The sequence below is a fragment of the Puma concolor genome, chromosome B4 (assembly GCF_028749965.1).
Source record: "Puma concolor isolate L17-30 chromosome B4, mPumCon1.1.hap2, whole genome shotgun sequence".
In the NCBI taxonomy this organism is placed as follows: Eukaryota; Metazoa; Chordata; class Mammalia; order Carnivora; family Felidae; genus Puma; species Puma concolor.
The window spans coordinates 62,625,467-62,645,366 of NC_141673.1; the positions used below are offsets into that span (position 1 = coordinate 62,625,467).

Consider the following 19,900-nt stretch of genomic DNA (forward strand, 5'->3'; position numbering starts at 1 on the left):
AAGTGGCCTATTTGTTCTACCTACCAGTTTGAGTTTTCAATTTCCATTAAATTTGGCCCGGCATTTTCTTACTATCTTGTCAGATTTTTGATGCTTTTAGGTGTTTTAAATATTTTATCCAGCGTTTTAGTTGTTTTCAGCAGGAAAGTTGATTCGAATAACATACCTTGTCATGTTCCCAAAAATTAAAGTGGTTTTGGGGTTTTTTGAAAACAGATTCCATCAAATTGCCTCTGTAAGCAATCCAAACTAGCATTGATTCACTTTTTTGTTTTGGAGTTTTTGTTTCTTTGGTTTTTCTTTTTGCCAATTAATGTATCCTTCCAAAAAGAATGTAATTTTTTCAAAATCAAGTAATTGAGAACATATTCTATAATATAATATGAGACTTTGTAAGAATTCAAATACAAAGCAACTTCCTCTTTTCTGAGTAATTATTTGGAGAAGATAAAACTTCACCTTATATTTTTTAAGGAAATATGGTATATGAAGGTTCTTTCACAATACCCAGCATAGAGCAAGTATTTAATAAATATTAGTCTTTCCCACCTCTCTTCAGCTCTTCAGGAACTCCCCTTTATAAAAAATCTAAGTGGTCCAGTTGTTTAAAATAATGTAAGACTGTTCCTGCTTTGGGTAAGTAGCATGGTCGGTACGACATTTCTCTGTTTCTTTCAGTCCACATTGGTAATCACATGAATTGTTCATACACGTGCACACACATACATATATGTGGCCATATAACTTTATAAGTTACTGAGTTTTACAGGGATTACTAGGAAGTATAACAACCAATATATTATATAAGAAACTTGCGTTTCATTTAGAAAATAAAATTTTTAGTTCCAAATAGAAATAGTCTTCTTTTTTCACTTATATAAGACTTGTGAAGTTTTAAGAAAGAAATGAATAAGAACTTAATGTGGTGCCTTTCTTCAGTGATTTAGTGAGGGTGGGCCAGACTTTCCATGGTAGAATAGGCATATGTCTAGATACCAGGCCACTGGGCAGAGAATGTAAGGCTTAGGCCATAGCCACTTCACCATCATCTAAAACACATCACAGCAATTTTTGTTAAGATTGCAAGAGGATAAGGAGGCATAGGAGCCTTCCCCCATCCTCACTAAAGATTCATAATTGTTATCACCAGAACAACTTACACATTAAAATGGCTTTTTAAAAAAATCAATTATGTCTTTTTATTTTAAACAAATTATTATTTTAAGCAATTATGTCTGTTTATTTTATTTTATTTTATTTTATTTTTTAATTTTTTTTTCAACATTTATTTATTTTTGGGACAGAGAGAGATAGAGCATGAACGGGGGAGGGGCAGAGAGAGAGGGAGACACAGAATGGGAAACAGGCTCCAGGCTCTGAGCCATCAGCCCAGAGCCTGACGCGGGGCTCGAACTCACAGACCGCAAGATCGTGACCTGGCTGAAGTCGGATGCTTAACTGACGGCGCCACCCAGGCGCCCCATGTCTGTTTATTTTAAACAAAAATATTTATCACGGTTCTGAAGGCTAGAAGCCCAAGATCAAGTCATTGGCAGTTTTGGTTTCTTCAGAGTCCTGTCTCCTTGGGTTTGTACATGGCAATCTTCTCTTTGTGTCTTCACATGGTCCTTCTTCTGTAAGTTCCAATGATGTCTTTTAATTCATTCTTCTTCTATTCTGTGATTTCCCTGCTTGCAGAGTTCTGTCCATATTGGAGGAGACCAAAAAAAAAAAAAAAAAAAGATTCATAACATATTTAAAGTTTGAAGAATTCTTAGAGATGACTTAATTAAATACTTTCTTGTCCAAATAATTAAACCGAAAGGCCAGAGAGGTTATGAATTTTCCAAGGTTACAGGTCCACACTAGACTCCTGGACTTCTTGACTTCCTTGCCATTCACTACATATCCTTCTACACTATGCTGCCAGTTCCCTATATGCACCTCAGGGCTTTTCTCATCTGGACTTCATACTTGGAGACAGTAAGGTGAGGGCAGATATTGAGGCCAGCTGAATGAAGTTCTTTACATTGCTAGGGGAATCAGAAGCATTGGGAATATAGAAGGTCTGCAGAGTTAGAAAAAGCAGGCTAGAGAGAGAGAATGGAGCAGGGTTAGGAAGTAATGGAAGGTCAGGACTGATGAGAGAGGGAAAAGCATTCCAGGTGGAGAAAACCAATATTTGGAATCTCAGTCCAAAGCAAGGATGAGATATGTTGGGGGTGGAGTACAATAACAATAGTGATAAAAATATGGAATTCTAATTCAAGTCAACAATGCTCAGCTAATGAGGAAAATTTCAAATAATACTTTCCTCTTCTGGCATAAGGAAGATATGAGAACAAACTAACATTCAAGAAACATTATAAAAGAACTAAGACACTTTTATCTGGAAAGATATGAGGGACATGGATCTCCTTTCCACAAAGGGAAGTAATGGCTAGAATTGCCATAGGAAATTAACAGGACAACAAGGCAAACGGATGTGCACATTAACCAAAAGACCCTGAAAATTCAGGAAATCTTGAAATAAGGTCTGGAGGAGACACCCTTCAGTCTGGGATGGGTTAAGTTCAGTCCTGCCTGGAGGCAGAGGGAGGGATGAAATGTCCTGTCACAGAGTCTAGAAGTCTGGATCAGGGCCGATTCATGGAAACAAAGCGTCTCATTATGGAGAGAGGTGGAGAACAACAGGAAAAATCCCCAACCTATTTGCCTGGGGCTTCAAAGCAGTGTAGCAGCTCTCTGGCTTGATCAATTTTAGGCTCTGATTCTCACAAAAAAAGATTTCAGTTAAGCCAAAATGAAAGAACTCCTACGGTACTGCAGTGAGACTTGGATCTCTCTTACTAGGAAGTTTAGCAATTAGGAATAACTTGCAAGAACAGTTTAGACACAACTGGGAATGGAAACAGAGAGAGGGATAAAATTATCACTTGGTTTGGGAATTTCGGATTCGGCTCTGAGGCCTTGATAGTTGTCAGAGGAGGTTGGTTAAGGGTCCTCCCAGCCTAGTGGCTATGTAAGAACCTGCTTCTGGGAACCCACAGTGAAGGCAGGGTGTGTCAGAGCGTGTGCTGAATTCCTGGCTTCAATTACAGACTACTAGGCGGCTGAAGAGTCTGTCATTGCCGATGTCATCACATTTACAAGATTCATAGGTCCCCTTTCCAGTAAGACACAAGAATGAGGGCCTCTCTGCACCTGCTGACATGTCCACCGCTGTGTGCTAGATGAAGCACATAATTGAGGGAAGTAGAAGTGAGGGTCTCTCTGGTGTGTCCACTCATTCCCACCAGGAGAATGAGAGGAAATGGGATCTTGGAGAACTTACGCTGAGCCTCCACTGCCCCGATGTAGCCTCCGTGTTTTAGGCTAGAAAATCTTCAAGGGGAGAGATTTTTGTTTATCTGGAATGAAGGCAGAAGCATGGATAAGATTATCTCTCAAACTTCAATTGAAACACTCTATGATACTTTGCTGGCCTATGAATTGTCCTTTGCCCATTCAAATCCATTTAAATTCCTCTACTGCCAACATCCTGGGGGATTCAAAAGAGTATGGGTGCTCAGTCTGTCTTCTTCAACTAGTTGTTTCTAGGCTCAGCCCCTGGAGATACCATTAGAGAACTGGCAGGTATGGGGAACTGGCTTCTCCTCGCAAAGTGAAACTCCCAAACAACCAGCCCCACATTCTTCTCTGACTCATGCCACCAAACCCCCACCATGCCCTGCAGGTCAGTGGGCTGGGAACCCTGCCACATCTGGAACAATTGCAACTGGGATAAGATGCCTATTCTGATAGCCAGGACACACCTCCTCTCATCCCCAGCCTTGGATCACTCTGTGGCCTGTGCCCCAGGTATTATGATAAGATGCAGCCAGAGATGGGCAGAGGACAGTCAACAAGAGGTCTACCCTAGGGCTGCTGGCCTCATCTGCAGAGATCTGATCAGTCTCTGTGGTTCACCTCTGATTCCTCCACTTGCCATAATACAGAATCCTCCAAGCCCCTGAGAAGTAGGCGATTCTCATTATCCTAGTCAATGGATAAGAGCAGAGGCACACACAATTTTTTCACTTGTTGATTGTCTACCATGTGTCAAGTCCTGTGTTAAGTGGTGAGTATACAATGATGCACAAAATAGATGTATGCCTTCTGTGTAGCTTACTGTCTAGTGGCAGAGACCACAATTAAACAGATTCGTAAATAAATATATAAGCTCAAATATAATTGGTATTTAAAAAAGTGAAGTAGGGGCGCCTGGGTGGCGCAGTCGGTTAAGCGTCCGACTTCAGCCAGGTCACGATCTCGCGGTCCGTGAGTTCGAGCCCCGCGTCAGGCTCTGGGCTGATGGCTCGGAGCCTGGAGCCTGCTTCCGATGCTGTGTCTCCCTCTCTCTCTGCTCCTCACCCGTTCATGCTCTGTCTCTCTCTGTCCCAAAAATAAATAAACGTTGAAAAAATAAATAAATAAATAAATAAAATAAATAAAATAAAAAAGTGAAGTAAATTCACATTATGTTACCTACACAGAGTCATTCATACACATACATGTGCAAACATTCCATCTGTGTCCATCCCCAGTCCTAACACAATGTTTCTGCCAAACCCAAGGCAGTGAAAGTATGGAGTCTGCAAATCAGGAATGAAGAGTTGACCCAATGTTAGTATGAGAATTCACCTTGGCTATTCATCTAGATATGAAAATCATATCAAAAGTGGTCACAAAATTCTATTTGCACATCTAGGTTGAATACATTTCATCCTCAATTCCTCAAGGTCTTCCATCTCTGAAGCAGAAGGGCAAAAAAATCTTTGAGGAACCAGAGAGTCATGCAGTCTTAGGGAAGAGAGAGGCCTGAAAAGATCAGTACAAATCACTCTAGCTTCCTCTCCCTATGTCCTATTCAAAATTCATTGAGGTATAGGTCTGAAGGCAGAACTTTGGAGATAGTTTCATCCATTCCATTGCCTCCAAAATCATACAGATATTTGGTATTTGACCTAATTCTTGTAGCTCCCCAGATAAACTATACAATTTCCTTCCGTCACCTCAATAATCCACTCTACTGGGAAGTTCTTTCTTTGGAAATAGAAAAAAAATAGCATTTTTTCTTTCTCTATAACATTTAATTTCTTTCTTGGTATTTTGTCTTTTTTTTTAATGTTCATTTGTTTGGAGAGAGAGAAATATCAGGGGAGGGGTGGGGGGGGGGGAGAGAGAATGCCAAGCAGGCTCCACGCTCAGCATGGAACCCGATGTAGGGCTCGATCTCACTACCCAAGTCAACTTCAAGAGTCAGACACTCAAGCAACAGAGCCACCCAGGAACCCTGGTATTTTGCCTTTTAAGCCAAATTTTAAACCTAAATTTATTTATTATCTTTCCCCCCTCATTCATATTTAAACATTATATGAAAAGTGGTCACTCTTTCCTTCTGCTTCAGAGGAGAGACCAGAAGACATCCAAGGTGGAAATATTTAAGTCTGGGAAGTTAGAGCCAGGACTCTCCTTCCAAGTGGTTAGTTCACATAACCCATTAGTTAGTTTACATAATCATATTAGGAAGACCTCCCTCTAGCAGGCTGGGAAGATCTAGAGGCAGTGTGTATTTCCTCCCTTCAAGCATGATCCATCCAGAAAGGTAGAGGTCAATGGACATGGGGTGCCTGACATGGGGTAGAGGGCTCAGTTGGTTAAGTGTCCGACTCTTCAGTTTCAGATCAGGTCACGATCTCATGGTTTGTGAGATCAAGCCCCGAGTCAGACTCTGTGCTGACAGTGCAGAGCCTGCTTCAAATTTTCTCTCTCTTCCTTTCTCTCTGGCCCTCCCCCACTTGTACTCTCCCTCTCTCTCTCTCAAAATAAATAAATAAACTTAATTTTTTTTTAAAAGGCCAATGGACAGATAGCAGGTGTGAACGTTTCTTTGCTTTACCACTAAATCTTGTTTTACAGGAAAAATGGGTAGACTAAAGAATGCAAGAAGCAATGTGACTGGGTAAGTTAACTTCTGCAGAGTCATTCTAGGATTCCAGAATAGAACCAAGCAAAATGAAGTACAGAGTCCATTTGGATAATTACAGCTGATATGTAAGCAATATTTAAAAAAAAAAAACAAGCAAAAAAAAAAAAAAAAAAGAAAGAAAGAAACCCCTAGACCTTAAGAGTAGAGCAGAGACAGGTGTAGGCCCTTATTAATATAACTGGCCTTTATTCTTTACCACATTTAAAGGACCTTAGTAGATAGTAACCAGAGTCTCCCAAACTTCCATCCCTTTTTCTTAAAAGCTAAGGAAAAGAATAAAAATTTTAGTGTTCCAAAATTGAGCCTGGGTTAAGTGGCCAACTATTGATTTTGGCTCAGGTCAAGTCTCACAGCTCGTGAGATCTGTGATTTTCAGCCCAGGATTCTCTCGATTCTTTCTCTCCTCTCTCTCTCTCTGCTCCTCCCCTCCACTCTCTCTCTCTCTGTTCTCTATCTTTCTCTCTCTCTCCCACAATAAATAAACATAAAAAATTTTTAGTGTTCCTAAAGTTATCTTATTTATTCCCCTGCCTCCAGCTGTGTTGGTCATCTAGTTTCTCTACCATTTCTACCTTAATCTCTCACTGGAACCATGTCTTTTGATTTTTTTCTGCTTAGACCTTTGTGCTTCAACCAAGATAACCCATTCACCAAGCCCCACACCTTGACTTATCCCCACATCCAAGCCTGTGATTGAACATTGTCTCCTATCCCCAAGAATGTTGTCTTCCTGGCCTCTACTTCCCACAGTCTCCCATCAAAATCCAGCTCAAAACTCTTTCCTCGAAAGAGTCTTCTTTATTAACTCCAACTGACCTAAATGACTTCTTTGTCCCTGTTTCATCTCGGTATTTAGTTTCCAAAATATTTAATTGCATAAATTAGCACATGTGTGTGGTTTTATAGGATAGCTTGAGAAATGACGTTTTCTGTCTCATTTGTTATACTATAAGTTCCTTGAGGGTGAGGACCACGGTTCCTTTTTCTTTCTTTTTTTTAAAGTTCATTTATTTATTTATTTTGAGAGAGAGAGAGAGAGAGAGAGAGATGGCACAAGGGAGCAAGGGGCAGAGAGAGAGGGAGAGAGAGAGAAAGACAGAGAAAGAGAGGAGAGAGAGAAGCGGGGCTTGAACTCACCCAATGCAGGGTTTGGGCTCACCTGATATGGAACTTGAACTAACAAACCATGAGATCATGAACTGAGCCGAAGTCAGATGCTTAACCAACAGAGCCACCCAGCCTCCCTAAGTTTATTTATTTATTTATTTTGAGAGAGAGGAGGAAATAACCAGAAGGGGAGGGGCAGAGAGACAGAGGGGGACAGAGGACCTGAAGTGGGATCTACACTGACAGCAGAGAGCCTGATGCGGGACTCAAACTCATGAACTGTGAGATCATGACCTGAGCCGAAGTCGGACGCTTAACTGAGGACCCAGGAGCCCCATCTTGTTTAAAAAAAAATCTAGTCTCCCCACTCCAATCCTTAGAGTTCTTCACTAAATGCTAAAATTATGGTTGAGATGGACTAACTGCTCATCACAGAATGAGACACAAAATAACCTTTTTGTATCAAGTTCTGAGAGATGGACAAATAATGAAAGCAATATCAAGAATGGAGAGAATGGCTAACAAAGAATAGACATCCTAATTCTGTGCTCCATCAGAGACTTCCAAACTTTCAATATTGTTTGGGAACATTTGATTAAGTAATTTCCCAAATCAGGCCAATATCCAAACTCCCACTCAAAAAGAACATGGAGCATAAGCTATATACAGGAGAAAAGCATGGTAATGTGAGCAGCGTCTAATACATAGTAGACCTCTGCCAGTATTTGTGAAAGGGAGGGATAAAGAAAGTCAGCAGATTCTAAATTTCTCTTTATTGTTGCCTGTTAATGTTGGTTGACTTTCCAAGCAAGAGAAAGCTGGTCAATGACTTCTCTGACTAGAGAAACTGGAGGCTATGGGGTGGGTACCGAGTTAAAAAAAAAAAAAAGTAGTATCAATGTGGGGAAATGTGCTGTATGACAGGAAATAAGATACAGATAAACACAGAGGATAAACAGAAACATCACTAAAAGATTTGGGCTGAGGTCTAGTAATCATGCTATAGAAGATGAGGAAAGGTTAAGGGCATTCCTGGAAAGGAGTCAGAGGATTCTTTCCGGAGGAAAAAGAGGAGATAGTAAGCCAGAGTTTGGCAAGAAGGTAGCTACAGAATTGAGCACCAAGGAGTGGTACCGAAGAAGTGACCCATATGGGCCATTGGCAACAAGAGAGGCTATCAGCTTATTTTAGATCAGAAAGGCCTTGGGGAACCTGGGTGGTTCAGTTGCTTAAGCGTCGTGATCTCACGGTTTTGACTCAGGTCATGATCTCACACTTTGTGGGTTTGAGTCCCACATCGGGCTCTGCACTGACAGGGCGGAGCCTGCTTAGGATTCTCTCTCCCTCTCAATCTCTCTCTCTGCCCCTCCCCGACTCGCTCTCTCACTCTCTCTCAAAATAAATAAATAAACTTAAAAAACAAAAACAAAACCCAGAAAGGCCTTGTTGGAAGTCAGGAGAACTAATGGGGTGGGAGAGTGAGAAGTTGATGGGAGGAACTGGTAAGAGGCCTGGGAAGTTTAGTTTTGTCTTCTCTTAAGTATATGAAACATAAGCAGTCAAAAAGTAGCCCATTCTTCACGTCCTACCAACAAGCAAATGGGAGCAGAGCTGTGATCCCTTCTTTAGACACCTGACAGGAAAAGTGCTCTCAGCGACGTTATCATAGCATAAAGAAACAAGCTTGGCACCAAGAGCAAAGTGAATACCTCTAAGCAAAGACACAGCCCTTTTTGGCGACATACAAAATCCTTAAACTAATCTCATTCCTAGAAATCAGTTTCTTCCAATATTCAGCTGCTTCTCCTTTGATCCTTGTTTCTCCCTGAGTGTCTCTGCACGACATCCCTTCAAAAGGCCTTTGTCAAGCAGGAAAGCTAATCTCAACCCAGTCCAGAAACCTTCCAAGGATGAATCTGTTTTCAGGGCCTTCTCAAACTTTTCAGCTCTACCTGCAGTCTAACTTAGATTACTTTAGATGCTCTGTTTTACCATAGACAGAAGTTGAGAATACCCAAAGACTGATTTGGACAGCGCAAGACAGTGACATGTTTGGGGAAAAACTATAAGAGTAAAATAAACATAAAAACACAGCTTTTTCATCCAGTGAACTTATATTTCTTAAGGACCCACTGTGCAAAGCATTATGCTAAACACAGAAAGGAATTTAAAGTTAAAGTAGATATAAACTCCACCTTCCAAAAGCTTACCATCTAGTAAAAGAGGCAAAAACATATATACATTACTCCAGTATAAAACAGTGCTACCATAGAGGTTCAAATAATGTGACATCATAGTTGGGGGAGAGACAGAAATAATTGTCACTAGAGAGATCTACAAGTATTCTTGGAAAATAAGATTTTAAGCTGGGCTTTAAATGAAGAATAGGACCTTGATAGGTTGATAAGGAAAGGAATGGCATTCTAAAGAGAAAGGACAGCATGTGCAAAGGTCTGAGGGCAGAAGAGCATAGAACAAGTTCAAGAACCTCAAATAGACCCACGAGGGATAGTCCAGGTTATATGAAGGGATGGAGACATAAATATAAGTAGTGTCACAACAGAGTTTGGATTTTATTCAGTGTATAATAGAGAATCAGTGAATTATGATGATCCATGTTTCTTTGAAATTCCCAGATAACTGATTCAACTTTTGAAGTTTGAGGACAAATAAACTTCAAGTTATCATATGGAAAATGACATTTCACATGGACTCCACCATGGAAGCTACTGTCTTTACTAAATTCATCCGCACCTATATAATTTCACTGGACATAAAAACGGGGGGTCAAGGAGGACTATAAAATCTCCCACTTTTTATTTATTTATTTATTTATTTTTTTTTTCAACGTTTATTTATTATTGGGACAGAAAGAGACAGAGCATGAACGGGCGAGGGGCAGAGAGAGAGAGGGAGACACAGAATCGGAAACAGGCTCCAGGCTCTGAGCCATCAGCCCAGAGCCCGACGCGGGGCTCGAACTCACAGACTGCGAGATCGTGACCTGGCTGAAGTCGGACGCTTAACCGACTGCGCCACCCAGGCGCCCCCTAAAATCTCCCACTTTGAAAGGCCTTTAATAGAAAAGAAATTTTTATTCGCCTCAAAGGTGATGGTAATAGTTTTGTTTTCGGTCAGAAGGCTCATTCAGCTGGCCACAAAAAGTCTTTTCATGGATACAGGCAGACAATAGGACAGATACTAACTGCAAATAATACAATGTTGAGGAACTATAGAATAATGGAGTCCTAGAGGCCACCTAAGGCCAATAAGGCAGCTCTCTGGTGGAAGAGACTTTAGGGCCAGTTATATAAAGAGGAAAAGGCCAGGGCTGAACAGAGAGGACAGAGAAACCTCCTAAGTTTGAAGGAGGAGGGAATTGCCTGTATAAACGTTTGGAGACAAGTCCCAGCAAGCACATGTGGTGAGTGTCATGTGTGGGAGACACAGAACAAATGAACTCAGCTGGAATGGACAGTCTGTAACAAGAGCTAACAAGGATTCAGTCTATAGGTAGACCAGTTTCCAGCACAAAAGCAAGAGTCAACACTGAATGCTACTCTTGGCCTCTCTAGAAAGAGAGGTAAGGGTTTTAGTCTCCATTTTCCCCTTACACTTTCATGAGATGTGGGTTACATTCCTGGTTGTTCTGGACATTGACTCATCCTGCTGTAATGAATCTGAGTGTCCTAGGGTATGATGCTGTCTATTGTACTGAGGGATAAAGTGAGGCCAGGGAAAAGAAGACTGTTGGAACCAAATTCAAATTATACTTAAGAACTAAGCTCTGCTTGGGCTAAATTTACATTATTAGAACCTCACTCCTCACCCTCCTTTTCCTCTGTTTCCGCTGAACATCCCTTAAGGGAATGCTGAATTCTACTCAAGCCAGGTAAGGGAGTGGTTAGATGTCAAAGCAGAGGTTATTACAGAATGACTTCCATGATTTGGGTTAGCTGCCTGCCATAGCCCAGACTCCCTAGTCTCAATTCTAATCCCATCTGCATTCACAGATGCAAGTGGCTACCATGGAAATTTCCTGAAAAGTCTGAATGCTGGAGAAGAAACTGCTCATTGACCATTGTGAACAATCAGTGAAGCCATGTTAGCCCTAAACCATGAAGAAAAACTGAGTTCAGTTTTGCTGAGTAGAGCAAAACTATCGTACAGCCCAACTGCAATTAGAAGCTGGGGACTAAGGCGTCCCTGAAACCCAGCTGGGGAATCTCTCCCTCATGTTCTTTCTGAGCTCCACATTCTACCACAGAAGACAGTAAAAAGGAGGTTGCCCCACACCCTTCTGCAGAAAAAAGGTACATTTTGGGATGGTTTGGAGGCATCAAAATGGTAAGCAATTTTAGGGTACAATTAAGACCTGGCTGCTGAACCCTACAATAAATTACCATCAAAGGCACTCACACGTCAATAGGGGAAAAAAAACACATGTGCTTGCAAGACGATGTGTGTTTGATGCTCATAAAAAAGATAAAAATATAGGTCATCATCATGTAACGAGCTTGTAGGTGTCAGAACGTGTGCTGTTGGGGGAGGTAAGGGAGTGGAAATGGAGAGGGATCAGCAAACCAGAAAGAAGCTGCAAATCAGACTCCTATCTCCAAGTTCTTCCCTTTGGTCGAAGTCCACAGATGCTCCATGGGGGCACAAACAGACCCTTCCCCCATTTTTTTTATTTCAGGGGACATCCCCTTCCTTGCACCCCCCAGCCAGATTTCCAACATATTAATCACCTCTCCCATTTTGAAATCAGCCGGTCAGGGTATTATTCAAGCATTGTTAATGACACCATCGGCCAAGGTATCAATTAGGCAAGTTGGGATAAGAAGAGCAGAGAATAGGGCTGGCCAGAGAGCAGAACAAGTCTGTTTTGGTGTAAGTAACCCACATGTCCACAAGAGCTCCTAGCTCCCCTTAAAGGCAACTGCAAATGCACTGAATTCTCTAGTCAAACCAAAACTCTACTTCCTAAGTATCCCCTACCATGCCCACTCAGTCATCCCTTAACTGGACTTTACCTATTCACATCAAATCACTCAGGATATGCAGGCAAAGGGCTATGACTAACCAGCTCTGGGCAGAGCGATTCCTGTGGTTGGGTCCTAACATGGAGGGAATGCTTCCCCAAACCACATTCTGAACTTACCTTAAAATCTAGCTCAATGTTTTCTCATCCAGGAAGCTTTTTTTTTTTCAAATAAGGAAAGTCTTCCTATTTGTTAATTCTTTATTTTAAAATTCAAGATAAGGATGTTATTTTCCTCAGCAGACTGAGAATTTCATGAAGACCAGAGATTTTTTTTTTTTTTTTTTTTTAGATCTCTCTGCCTCAGACACCTACCTATTCTCCTCTCAGTCAGAACAGGCTTTGTTCAAAGGGGCTGTTCTGAACATGTGGGTGTAACAGCTACTGAAATTTGGATTCTGGAGAAAGGAAGGAAACAAAGACTAGAATCAAAACTACAACATAGTAGGAGTCAATTCAGTCATCAAGATGTCAGATTTCCTTCCCATTATATACTTAGGGAGGTTTTCGGAGTGTTTTGTTCTAGACTCCAGTCTTGAGTCATTCCCCAGCTCCTTCTCACCTTTCCACTCTCCAGATGGATGTAAGTCCTCCATGGCTTTCTATCCACACCCACCAATTATCCAGATCTTCAGACAGATGTGAGAGACTAGAGTAGGACAGGAGGTCAATGTTTCATATTTTTAGTGGCTTTCATCCAAAAGAAGGTGGCTGGGCCAAACACCACAACCAAAACTAGAAATCTCAATAAAAAATATTCATGTTGGGGAATCTTGACGATGCCGTTCCTAACTATTAGACTGACTAGGAAAGTGAACAGGTTTCCCAGACATTTTCCCAAAAGACTTAGCTCCTTGAGTTTCTTTACGCCCTTATTCTCTGCCCTTTTTTCTCCTCTAATGTCTTCCTGCAACTTCACCCTAAACTCCAAAGTACTAAGTTATAGTCGCCCATAGAAAATAAACACATAAACTTTCAAAATGGAGCAGCCAGGGGTTTTAAGATGGAGAATCAACAAAAAAAAATTTTTTTCAATTACCTTGTATTTTCCCTAAGGGCAGGCACTATATTATAATTTTCTCTTTTAATAAAAGCTTTATTGAGATATAATTCACATACTATATGATTCACCTATTTAAAGTGTACAATTCGGTGATTTGTAACATAGTCACAGTGTTGTGCAACCACATCACAATCAATTTTAGAATATTTTCATCACCCCAAAGAGGGATCCTGTATCTGTTAGCTTCCCACTGCCCCCAACACTCCTGGCTCTAGGCAACCACTAATATACTGTCTCATTTTATAGATTCACCTACTTGGAACACTTCACGTAAATGGAATCATATGATATGTGGTCTTTTGTGATTGGCTTCTTTCTGTTAGCATGTTTTCAAGATTCATCCATGTTGTAGCATGTATCAGTAGTTCGTTCCTTTTTTATTGCCAAATAATATTCCATTATATGAATAGTCCCCTTTTTATTTCTTCAGTTGATTGACATTTGGGTTGTTTTCACTTTTCAGCTATTATGAATAACACTGCTATGAACATTCATATACACGTTTTTACAGGAACATATGTTTCCATTTCTCTTGGGCATATACTTAGGAGTGGAGCTGCTGGGGTCTCATGGTAACTCTAGGTGTAACATTTTGAGAAACTGTCAGACTGTTTTGCAAAACAGATGTATCATTTTATAATCCCACCAGCAATGTGTGAGGGTTACAATTTGTCCAATCCTCACCAACAGTTATTATTATCTTGTTTTTATTATTATTATAGCCATCCTAGTGGTTTTGATTTACATTTCCTTGAGAGCTAATGATGTTGAGCTTATTTTTATATGCTTATTGGCATTTGGAGAAATGCCTATTCAGATACTTTGCTCATTTTTAATTGGGCTATTTGTCTTTTTATTATTGAGTTATAAGAATTCTTGGTATATTGTACATACAAGTCTCTTATCAGATATATGACATGCAGCTATTTTCTCCTCCTCTGTGGGTTGTCTTTTCACTTGATAGTGTCCTTTGAAGAAAGAGTTTTAAATTTTGATGAAGTACAGTGTACCTATTTTTCCTATCTTATTGTGCATTTATCTAAGAAACCATTACCTAACCCAAGGTCATGAAGATTTGCATGTGTTTATCTCTAAAAATCTTATAGTTTCAGCTCTTACATTTAGGTCTTTGATCCATTTTGAGCTAGTTGTTATATATGGTGTGAGGTAGGAGTCAAAATTCTTTTTTTTTTTTTTTTTTTTTGCATGTGGCTCGCCAGTTGTCATAGGACCACTTAAAAAGACTATTCTTCCTCCACTGGTTTGTCTTAGCACTTGTGTTGAAAATCAGTTGGCTGTGGCACAAAAACAGACACATAGACCAATGGAATAGAATAGAAACCCCGGAACTAGACCCACAAACGTACGGCCAACTCATCTTTGACAAAGCAGGAAAGAACATCCAATGGAAAAAAGACAGTCTCTTTAACAAATGGTGCTGGGAGAACTGGACAGCAACATGCAGAAGGTTGAAACTAGACCACTTTCTCACACCATTCACAAAAATAAACTCAAAATGGATAAAGGACCTGAATGTGAGACAGGAAACCATCAAAACCTTAGAGGAGAAAGCAGGAAAAGACCTCTCTGACCTCAGCCGTAGCAATCTCTTCCTCGACACATCCCCAAAGGCAAGGGAATTAAAAGCAAAAGTGAATTACTGGGACCTTATGAAGATAAAAAGCTTCTGCACAGCAAAGGAAACAACCAACAAAACTAAAAGGCAACCAACGGAATGGGAAAAGATATTTGCAAATGACATATCGGACAAAGGGCTAGTATCCAAAATCTATAAAGAGCTCACCAAACTCCACACCCGAAAAGCAAATAACCCAGTGAAGAAATGGGCAGAAAACATGAATAGACACTTCTCTAAAGAAGACATCCGGATGGCCAACAGGCACATGAAAAGATGTTCAGCGTCGCTCCTTATCAGGGAAATACAAATCAAAACCACACTCAGATATCACCTCACGCCAGTCAGAGTGGCCAAAATGAACAAATCAGGAGACTATAGATGCTGGAGAGGATGTGGAGAAACGGGAACCCTCTTGCACTGTTGGTGGGAATGCAAATTGGTGCAGCCGCTCTGGAAAGCAGTGTGGAGGTTCCTCAGAAAATTAAAAATAGACCTACCCTATGACCCAGCAATAGCACTGCTAGGAATTTATCCAAGGGACACAGGAGTACTGATGCATAGGGGCACTTGTACCCCAATGTTCATAGCAGCACTCTCAACAATAGCCAAATTATGGAAAGAGCCTAAATGTCCATCAACTGATGAATGGATAAAGAAATTGTGGTTTATATACACAATGGAGTACTACGTGGCAATGAGAAAAAATGAAATATGGCCTTTTGTAGCAACGTGGATGGAACTGGAGAGTGTGATGCTAAGTGAAATAAGCCATACAGAGAAAGACAGATACCATATGGTTTCACTCTTATGTGGATCCTGAGAAACTTAAGAGAAACCCATGGGGGAGGGGAACAAAAAAAAAAAAAAAAAGAGGTTAGAGTGGGAGAGAGCCAAAGCATAAGAGACTGTTGAGAACTGAGAACAAACTAAGGGTTGATGGGGGGTGGGAGGGAGGAGAGGGTGGGTGATGGGTACTGAGGAGGGCACCTTTTGGGATGAGCACTGGGTGTTGTATGGAAACCAATTTGACAATAAATTTCATATATAAATAAAAAAAATAAATAAATAAAAAGAAACTGGATCAAATTAAAAAAAAAAAAAAAAAAGAAAATCAGTTGGCTGTAAATGTAAGGATTTATTCTTGGACTCTCATTGTATTCCATTGATCTGTAGGTCTATCTTTATGCCAGGACCATACTCTCTTGATTACAAGTATTTTTAAAATTTTTTTAAATGTTTATTTTCTGAGAGAGACACAGCATGAGTGGGGAAGGGGCAGAGAGAAAGAGAGAGACAGAGAGACAGAATCTGAAGTAGGCTCAGGCTCTGAGCTGTCAGCACAGAGCCCGATGTGGGACTCAAACTCATGGACCATGAGATCATGACCTGAGCTGAGCCGAAGTCAGACTTTCAACTGACTCAGCCACCCAGGCCTCCCTCAGAGTATAATTTTTATATGTCTTTTGTTAAATTTATTCCTAAGTGTTTTATTATATCTGATGCTATTGTAAATGGAATTATTTGTCTTAAGTTCACTTTCAGATGATTGTTTATTGCAAGTATTATAATTTTATTTTAAATAATATAGTGATAAGCATAATTACTTACAGAGCACCTACCATGTGAAAAGTACGCTGCCAAGTTGAATGGGAAATAAACAGTATTAAGACTTAGTTCCTAAACTCAAGGAATGTACAACCTACCTAACTAGAAACAATGCTTTACACAGGTTTCACCTGTAAAATTTTTTGAAAGTATTTCAAATATTTCATCTTACTTGATTCCCAAAATACCATTCATTCACTTATTCAAAGGTATTTACTGAATGACTAATGCATGGAAGCACTTTGCTAGATGCTGGCAATTAAATGGAGAGGAAAAAACAAACACAGTCCCCATCTTCATGAGTACTACTGTCAAATTAGAAAGACAGATATTAATCAAATACAAATTACAAATTGTGATAAGTATCATAAAAGAAAGTAGGTAAGGAAGTAAGTAGGTTGAACAGTAAGTAGGGTAGGAATTATTACACCTATTTTGCAGAAGAGAAAACTGAGGTAAACAAGAGTATTCTAGACAGAAAGAGTAAGAATTCTATAAGAAGGATTAGACCCTTCAGCTTTATCATTGAGTTGTTTGATTAGACCTACAACATTTAGTTTTTGTCTCCTCCCTTTGGCCTGTGGTAAGGGAAAGAAAGAGGCAACATGATCAACAGGGATATGAGTCGTCCTGTTGCAACCAGGTCAGGACCCTTTGGCCACCAGTCTCCTTCTGTGCTAGACTCAAGCAGAGAGAAACAGTATTCTATGAAGTAGGACACTATGTGGTCTCTGAACCCTGACTGCTGCTTCTCTGCTCTAAGCACTGCATGGTTTTAAACTGTTTTTCAGCACTGGGTGAACTAAGTCAAATGAGTTCTATAATATTTCACTTTCCCCAGGTTCCAGCCTTCTCTGTACTAGTCAATCTGTCCTAACTTTTGCCAAAAAAAAAAAAAAAAATCAGTCTGAAGTTATAAATCCTCTTCCAAATAATTTTAAAATATCTTTAAAAAGATTTACAGAAAATTGGGAAAGGATAAAGGTTATAGGGAGCTAACATTTCATGAATGGATATAGAATGAAAATCTTGGCTTTATTTCTTATGTATTATTCATACACTGGGTGGAGGGACAGTATATTTTATTTAGCCAAGGAAGTGGAGATGTGGAATTCATCCAGGATCTTCTCCTAATTTCCTCTTGACAAACAGTGATAGGGTCAAGTCACAAACTGCAATTGCAGACCCTGGACCAAAACCTAGACCTACTGATTCCTATTACAGTGCTTTTGCCACTGCAGAGAGACTTAATTGGGGCACCTGGGTGGCTCAGTCGGTTAAGCGTCCTACTTTGGCTTGGGTCATGATCTCACAGCTCGTGAGTTTGAGCCCCATGTTGGACTTTCTGCTGTCAGCAGGAACCGCTTGGATCCTCCATTTCCTTCTCGCTCTGCCCTTCCCCCACTAGCAGTCTCTCTCCCTCTCTCTCAAAAATAAACATTAAAAAAAAGAGACTTAACCAATCCTTGATCAATTTATTCAACGAGCATGGTATCATACGAAGGAGTAGGAGATAACAACGATGAATGAAATAAAGTTCTAACTCTCATCAATTGCTCCCCCTTGAGAATCCACCCTCACCTTGCCCCCACCCCGATTGTTCCTTTGTGCTTTCATAATACCTCATGCATTGTTTCTTTCACTATGCCTTACACATTGTATTATCCCTATTTGTCAACATGTCCATTTCTTCCATGAATACTGTGAGTACCCTGCGGACAGGACCTTGTTCTCTGCTACCCTAGAACTGCACACAGCACCTAGCACATAACGGGAGCTCAATAAATCTTTGCTGAATGAGTAAATGAATAGCTGGTTCAGGACTCCTTGCCCCACTTCATTCTGCTGGTACAAACCTATTGGTATGTGACCACATACATCCCAGGTAAAAACTGGAAATCTGATATGTCCACATTCTGATGAATGGCATCACCAGTAGTATGGATGAAATAGAACAGCATCCATGAAAACTAACAGAGCAATTTGACTCTCTCTTCCTACATACCCAAGCCAAAGCGGATTCAAATAAAACAACAAAAGTGTTTCATGTGGATGTATTTAATAAAGTGGGATGTTTGTGACCAAACAATTCAGAAAACTCTCTTCTATATTATCTTATCATTTTGGTTTTGCCAACAAGTTAAAAGGAACAGTTAGGGGAATGAGATGCATATTTAAAGCTAAGTTGTTGCTGAGCCAACCCAGAGAGAGAGGAATCTTATTAAAACTCATCTATGTTATTTTTCATAAAAAATAGTCATAAATGGACCTTTAAAGCTGTGTCTTGGAAGACTCTGTAGTTGGCTCAGCCCAGTCTGTATGCGGGAGACAGGAAGGTGGTAGTGGATGGCTTCCCTCCTGCTCTCCACCGTGTGACTCTGGAGGCAGTTTGGAGACACACAGTTCCAATATCTGTCCCAGCTTCAGATACAGAATCAAACTGGGAGGTAAGCCGAAATGTCATAGAAATTAGATAATGATTTTGTAGTTGTTTGTAAACAATGTCTTAGGCAAGCCCTTTTGGGACAAAAGCACATCTCTACATATGAGAGCTTGTATCTCCTATGTGGATAATGTGTGCTAGTCTGTTCTTGTCTCTGGAGACTGCTTAGGTTTGCTTCCTCCATTGGGCTTCTGTCAGTCCAGCCTGGAAAGACATTAGGTACAGTCTGACAAAAGGGAGTGTGCGTGCACCTGCATGTGTGCGCACCTGCGCTTATGTGTGTGAGGATGATAAAGAATGAGAGATTCGACTCTGACTTCATCACAAAGCCAAACTGAATTTTTTCTCTTAGCTCTCTCTTGGATAGTTGTCCGCTATTTCTCCCTTCAAGAGTGCAAAAATAATTGAAAGTGGACTCAACAGGTCCTACTAGCTATTGACCACACACCTGCACCCCCAAAAGCAAAATGAAGTTCATTCAACTGGTTCATATTTTTAGGGGGAACCTCTACGTAACACCAAATAAGTAAAGATTTTAGAACTGGATTTTACATAATTTGTAAGCACAGATTAGCTAAGACCCAAAGTAGATTATTTGAGTCTGAATTGCTCACTCTGGCTATCCATAAAGACTTAGTACCCTCTCTCTGAAAAAAGTTTACATGGACAACAAACATCTATCTACAAAATAGAAAATATATACATAATTGATATATCTAAGTACTTGGAAGCATCAAGACATCAGTGAAATTTTCAGTCAAAATATGAAAATAGCTACAATTTCCAAAACCTATGCCTGAGAAATCTGCATAATTACCTCCATGCCCCACAGAGCTAGTGAGGTTATATAAATATATTTATATACCACTCTACTTAAATCTATGCACATGCACATAAACATTAGGTAAGCCACCAATATATATAACCTATATATGTTTATATGCTGAGATATATGGGGATTCATAGGCACA

General features: G+C 40.2%; 1 pseudogene across 3 annotated transcripts in view; it reads right to left on the reverse strand.

Moving 5' to 3' along the window:
• Nucleotides 1-1,411: 1,411 nt before the first annotated feature.
• LOC112867450 (cationic amino acid transporter 3 pseudogene) overlaps nucleotides 1,412-19,900 on the reverse strand; it is a 113,051-nt pseudogene continuing 94,562 nt past the window's right edge. For 2 of the 3 annotated variants that reach the window (XR_015253602.1, XR_015253600.1), the window contains one exon: nucleotides 1,412-1,702. The product of XR_015253602.1 is annotated as a cationic amino acid transporter 3 pseudogene, transcript variant X6 (transcript). Of the gene's footprint in view, nucleotides 1,703-12,741; nucleotides 13,220-19,900 lie in introns of those variants that run through there. The other variant, XR_015253603.1, reaches the window with a different exon arrangement.